Raw genomic sequence first — 7220 nt, 5'->3', positions numbered from 1 at the left:
GACACACACTTTCAGCTTCACGTCAACGAACTGTTTTTTGGAGGTGACAAGGACACCCCAGATTTTCGAAAAAATTTACGAACACCATATGATTGTTTTCAATACTTTGTTTCAAACGATTTTCTAAAGGTATGACTTTAATTAATTAATGGAACGTAAATCCAGATATTACAGGTGTTTGATAAATTTTTTTATCCAGACTTTAGCTACTCAAATGAATTTTTATGCCACCCAAAGCGATATTTCTACAAAGTTTAAAACTGACGAAGTGGAACTTCGAAAATTTTGGGGGATATTGTTTTTCATGTCAGTGTTCCGGTATCCGAGTTCTCGCTTGTATTGGGGACAGTATTCTCTGGAACCGGTACGCTTAGCAATGACTTGTAATCGTTTTGAGGAGCTCCGATCAAAACTTCACTTTAATGATAATTTTTTATATGCCAAGAAGGGTGAACTTGAATTGATCTGTTGTATAAAGCGAGACCTCTTATCCAACATTTCAATAACCGTTTCGGGTCAATTCCTATGCTTCAGCGTCTTTGTGTGGATGAACAGATATGTTTTTCGAAAATGCAAAAAAAAACCTTTTGAGCAGTATATGCCGGCAAAACCCCATATCGAAGTTATTTGTTCTCTGCGACTATACTTTGTTTTCTTACAATTTCGAATTATATTGCGGCGCTGGGGACAATAAAGTTTTTCCTGAGTGTCCTGATCCAGCAGCTGCTTCGAACTTCGTTGTAAGATCGTCAAAAAATATACCGAACAATATAAATCACATCCTATACTTCGATATTTTCTGCACATCTATAGGATTACTAGTTTATTTGAAAAGCCGCGGGATTTAGGGATTGGGAACAGTGCGGGCAAATCGCGTTCCGAACATTAAACTTTCTACTGATCCTGAGCTCCAAAAGAAAAATGTAAGTCGTGGCTTTTCCGAACAGTATGTTGGAGCAGTTTGTGGCGTGGAAGTAAGCAATGTTCTTTTGTACGATACAAGGCCAGTTCGTCTTCTTTCTAGTTATGTGGGATCAGAACCGTTTATAAGTCGCATCATACCCCTCAACAATAACACTTTGGGATCGAAAAACAAAGAAAAAATTGATATAAGCTGCCCAGCAATACTCAAAGAATACAACAAACATATGGGTGGAGTCGACTTATTGGATGGACTTATCGGACGATACCATATTCGAATGAAGACAAAAAATTGGACAGCTCGCTTATTCTATCATTTACTAGATGTGGCTATGGTTAATTCTTATATATTGTACAAGAGGTTACATCAAAATCCTAATGAAAAGCAGTATACCCTACTTGAGTTCAGAACAGAAGTTGCAGAAGTATTATGTTGGATGCGTTCAACTCCGTCTCCGAAACGTGGTCGCCCCCCTTTAGCTTCCCCTCAACCAAAGCCGAAAAAGGCGTACATGCCACCAATAGACATTCGCTATGACAATCAGGACATTGGTGCAAGTTTTTAGATAGATCCGGAAAGAAAATATGCAAGCATCCAGGTTGTAAATCAGAAACCCAAGCATTTTGTGTAAAATTTGATATAAATGTATGTTTCTACAACAAAACAATGTTTTATAGAATTCCACACTAAACAATAAAAACTTTCTTACTTACTTAATTGGCGCTTAACCGTCTAAACGGTTATGGCCGTCCAACAAGGCGCGCCAGTCGCTCCTTCGGTCCGCCAACCGGCGCCAATTGGTCACACCAAGGGAGTTTAAATCGTTTTCCACCTGGACTTCCAACGGAGTGGGGGCCGCCCTCTACCTTTGCTTCCATAGGCGGGTTCCGATAGAAACACTTTCTTGGCCGGAGCATCATCTTTCATTCGCATAACATGGCCTAGCCAGCGCAGCCGCTGCGTTTTAATTCGCTGGACTATGTTGATGTCTGCGTATAGCTCGTACAGCTCATCATTAAATCTTCTTCGGTAGTCGCCAAACAATAAAACAATAAAAAAAAAAATAAAAACAAGTTTGAAATATATCTCTGAAAAATGTTTAACATTCGAAATATATTGCTGTTTTATTTTTTATAACTATCCAGGCGTTGTTTCATGGGTCCGCCTCAAGGTGGACTGCACTTTTTTAAATATTTTCCGAAAACGAAAAGTCAAATTAAAAAATTATTAGCAGATTCGAGCTCAGATACATGAAATTAATATAATTAAATTTTTTGAACAAAAATTCATGCATTAGAGGGTTAAAGACAATTTGTTTAGCAAATGTCTTCCTCATTTTAGATAAGTGTTTTTTTCTGAGTGTATTTGGCATAGTTTTTGATTAGAAAGCCCAACGATGTTGACCAATGACTAAAACCTGCTGACGATTTCAAATAAAATTCCATAAATGAGGTGCTATCACCCCACAGCCGCCTCGCCTGCCATAACTTCGATATGGGTACTATAATAGGTCCAACTCCAGAATCAATCAATGTGTCCCCATATGACACCAACCATCTTTTCAATCGCAATTTGTGAGTGATCGCATTTATTGGATAAGGCGAGCACTCCCTGCAGCGAACCGCACTGGTTCCGAACTATTGCATTAAGAGACGATACCGATTCTAATTCCGTCCCCTCGAAATGCTTTGAGCTTACATTTTCTACATTGTGGTGTCCTACGTATAGGCCTTTGCAAGCCTTTTGAACGCATTATTAACTGCTTCAGTCAGGTGTTTCTGAAATAGTCGCTGCCTTCGACTAATTAATTTATGTGCATATAGCTCAGACCTTAGCGCTGTTGTTGCGGTTTATTGCATCCGATTGACAGCAGTTTGGAGGTAGTCCTTAAATTTGTAGTACGAATCTGTCGCTTTGCATCTTTGTTTCCCATATTCGATGCTACAAAAAGACAACTTTTTCAGAACCACCAGCTACAGGATAAGATAAGAACGCGTCCGAAAATACCGCAATTGAAAGCCCTACGAGGCGACAGAACTAGAACTAGTACTGTCTCTTAACGCAATCGTTCTGCGCTAGTTCACAACTATAGCGATTCGCTGCAGGGTATAAAAGAAAATTAATAAGGGCGTAGATCTAAAATGCATTTTGAGGTTGACCAAATACACAGATATCTTTTCATAGACATAGGCGCGACGACGTTTGGCACTTTTCTCAATTTTTTACTTATTTAAGACGGTCTATGCCGTTTATTGTTCGTGTGGGCGATATGGTCGAGAGCGATATCAACGGACGCGCATCACTGACCGTATGCGCAATTTAGCTCTTCTTAACACGGCTAAAACTTTAAGCCTAAATTCAAAACTTTTTTTGGACTTCATATATGACGAAAACTAATTTGGTTTAAAAATCAAACTTAGTAAATTTTCATAGCAGAGAGTGTACTGATTTGGGTTTTGATTTCAAACCAGGGCCCGTATCATGTTTACGTTACTGATCGTATGAGCGGCATTAGTGGTATTGCCACATACGTTCACTATAGTATCGTAATTTGTGACAGAGTGTAATAGATTTGACAACGAAATGTAATAGAAATATTGATAGCGTGAAAAATAAACCGGTGACATGAGTCATGCGTATGGGACTTACGTCGTCATGATAGATATATCGCATCGAATATTAATGAAGGATTTGCGATAGTGGTCTTCCTTTATTTCCTGTATATATTTTTTAACAAAGCTATCATATTTACAAAAAATGTTCACACTACTAAAATTTTTCGACTTTGATAACTTTTTAGTAAGTTCACAGATCTCACAATACCAAATTACGATTCTCCTTATTCGTTTACGTATAACACGATACCAAATAAAGCAATATTACGAAACTACTAACTCGATCACGGAAGCTACGATACGGGACAACGTTTAAAATTTTGAGTTTTTTAAATTCAACGACAACAAACCTGATTTGTTGATTGTACTAGCTTATTTTCTTTCGGTGCATATTGTGAAGTAACTGTCTGGGATCATCGTGGTCCACATTTTGGTCTATATCTCAGATCTGGGTTCACACAAGGAACTACAACCCGATTTCAAACCAGCTACGAAATCTAGCTATAATTTTTTAAATCGTTTTGGTCGAGCTATAAAGTTTCCAACAGATTTTGTATACGTTTTTATATACATATATTATATTCTTCTCTTTGAAAGGCTGCTTAAATAATTAATTTGAAACAAATCTCACTATAAATAAGATTTTTTACAATAGTTCGGATGCTGGCCCACTTGCGCAAAGAAATGTTAAGAGCGTAGCGGTCGCGACATTATAAATTTTAAAAGTAGTAGAGAGGTCATTTCCATACCACACACTGTAAGAATTTCCCACTATATTCATTAAAACCATCTTACCATATCTAAAGTATATATAAACAACATATTTAAACTTGACTTGAATGGAATTCCGCAATTCTACGCCGATGACGGGACCTTTTTGTATGCTACTGATAGCCTCGATGACCTCTTGGCTAATATGCAAAGAGATTTAAGTTAATTTCACAATGGTTTCAGCATAATTTATTAAAAATTAATCTATCTAAAACTAACTTTATAATATTCAACAATTATAAAAATATACCCAGTTTGAATGATTTGAAAGGAACTTATCTGGGGGGCAGCTTTATTTCGAGAATCGACAATTTAAAGTACCTCGGAATTTGTTAGGTATCGTCATTGTAAATGACAAACTAAACATAAGTCACCTCCAATTATATATACTCACCTTAAGAATTATCTTAGTTATTAATCGAATCTCATTGTTAAGGCTCCATTACTGATACTTAGCATAGACTTGGCTTGCGAACTGTCACTTACAGTTCTGTTAAATGAACATTGCATGTTACTGATTACTCAAAACTTAACTTGACTTAGAAGTCTGTTGAATTTTGATTTTCTATGCAAGTTCTAAGTGACGTTTACATTTTGAGATGCCATTTGTTTGTTTCCATTTCATTTTGACATTTTGTCATACAAATTGACATTTATTTAAAAATAAATTTCAACGCTGATTATGATGCCAGATTTTATGCGCCAAGTGGAGTATAATCGTGGCTAAGTTGCCAAGTTTACGCCAAGTCAAGTCAAGTCTATGCTAAGTATCAGTAATGGGGGCTTTAGTCTATAAGAAGTAATGAGTAAGTCAATAAACTGAAGTCGTAAGCAAACAACTCTTCGGTGCGTCTCACTCGGTACATAACATATTGGTGACGAAGAAAAAAGGAAAAATAAAATTTATTTTTTTTTCTCTTCTTTTGTACATACAAAAGAAATTGATAGTGTATAGTGCAGCAACTGTAATTACAGAGCTGAACGAAATGTATCATAAACTTCACTATAATGCCCAACGAACCTCAAAATACAGTAACGATATACCATCCAAATAATGTGGAGCAATTTTCTCCACAAACGGAATCATGGATATTGTGGAAAGAAAAGTTAGAAATTAATTTTGGGAAAATAAATTGCACAGAATTGAATGCAAAAAAGGCTACTCTATTAAAAGCCATAGGCCCAACACCATATGAGGTTTTGCACAACCTTTGCAGCCCAGGTGCACCGGTATCAAAAACGTATAAGGAGGTAAGTGACATACTCAAAGTTCATTACACTCCACCGTCCATTGTTTTCCGCGTGCGTAAGGATTTTCACTCAGCAACACAGGCTGAAGGTGAAACGGTATCGCAATGGCATGCACGAGTAAAAAAACTCGCGCTAACATGCAAATTTGGTGACAACTTGTCAGCCTTCGTAATGGATCGCTTCATAATGGGTCTTCACAGCGGAATATTTGAACGTATGTGCGAAGAAGATGAGAACATATGCATTGACCAAGCACTCCGAAAAGCTCTCATTATGGAGATGAAACTGTCATCGACAAAGCATGAGCACAACTTGCAAGTGAATTACACCAAAAGTGGCAAGAGTAACAACAAATCTAAAAGCTCTACTTCTGACACTTCAAATCAAGACAACAAACATGATCGTAAAAAGAAGAAAGGAACTCACAATACAGCAACAAAATACGCAAAGGCTTGCAATCACTGTGTGTGGCGAAATCACACAACTAACGAATGTCGATACAAGAATAGCAAATGTCATAAGTGCGGCAAAATTGGACACATATGTAACCGAAAATCGTTACCAGTTCTTTTATTCGCAATTCTGGCCAAAGTTGTAACGCTGTCATCACCGAAAAACTCACCAATGTCTGTGGTGAAATTTAAAAGTTGGTTTTCTTCGCTTCACCCATGGCGGAACGATACAAAGTGACAGCATGCGACAGCTGAATATAAACTTTTTTATTTGATTCGATACATCAACTTCCGGCGCAGTACGATTTTAACATTCGTCTATCGAATTTACAAACACAAAGTACATGGAATTTTTATTTATGTTTGTAGGTATGTCACCATGCTGCCACCTTGTATGGTTCCGCCATGGCTTTACCGAAAATGTGTCACTCGTAGATACGAGGTTAACGAATAAACGAGACGATGTGTATATATGTACATACATGCATAAGATTTTACATACATAGCTATATTGTAATTTATTCTATGAAAGTACATAATGTAAACAAATATATAATATATAGCAAGAGGCAACACTTGTTTACTATTATCTTTACTTATTTGCGCTTACAATTCTTTATTTTTCAGTTTTGCCTTTTTCTAAACAACAGCTGTTGTGTGGTTATTTCGATGTAACCACCTACTTTTGTGGGTAACAAATTATCCGGCTACTTTCGTGGATAGAATAACAAAAGGATGTACAAGTTTCCACATGATTTCGTTACCGTGGTGAAGAATGTTGTTACCACACTAGAATCGGGGCCTTAGCATCAATTTGCAAAACAAGTGGAAAAGTAGTTAATTACGTATCAGAATCTGATAATTCAGGCGACGAATTTAATACTAACAATTCGCATAATTTTTATACTCAGTTGAGCAGAGCTCACAGAGTATATTAAGTTTGATTGGATAACGGTTGGTTGTACATATATAAAGGAATCGAGATAGTTATAGACTTCCATATATCAAAATAATCAGGATCGAAAAAAAATTTAATTGAGCCATGTCCGTCCGTCCGTCCGTCCGTCCGTTAACACGATAACTTGAGTAAATTTTGAGATATCTTGATGAAATTTGGTATGTAGATTCCTGGGCACTCATCTCAGATCGCTATTTAAAATGAACGATATCGGACAATAACCACGCCCACTTTTTCGATATCGAAAATTT

The 7220-nt window shown here is 36.9% G+C and overlaps 1 pseudogene; it reads left to right on the top strand.

Moving 5' to 3' along the window:
- The first annotated feature begins 214 nt into the window (after window positions 1-214).
- Window positions 215-1619, top strand: LOC137248293 (piggyBac transposable element-derived protein 1-like; annotated as a pseudogene).
- Window positions 1620-7220: the final 5601 nt, after the last annotated feature.

This window comes from Eurosta solidaginis, chromosome 4 (assembly GCF_040869045.1).
Source record: "Eurosta solidaginis isolate ZX-2024a chromosome 4, ASM4086904v1, whole genome shotgun sequence".
In the NCBI taxonomy this organism is placed as follows: Eukaryota; Metazoa; Arthropoda; class Insecta; order Diptera; family Tephritidae; genus Eurosta; species Eurosta solidaginis.
The sequence above is the reverse complement of the archived record's forward strand: the minus strand, read 5'-3'. Positions and strand labels throughout refer to the sequence as shown.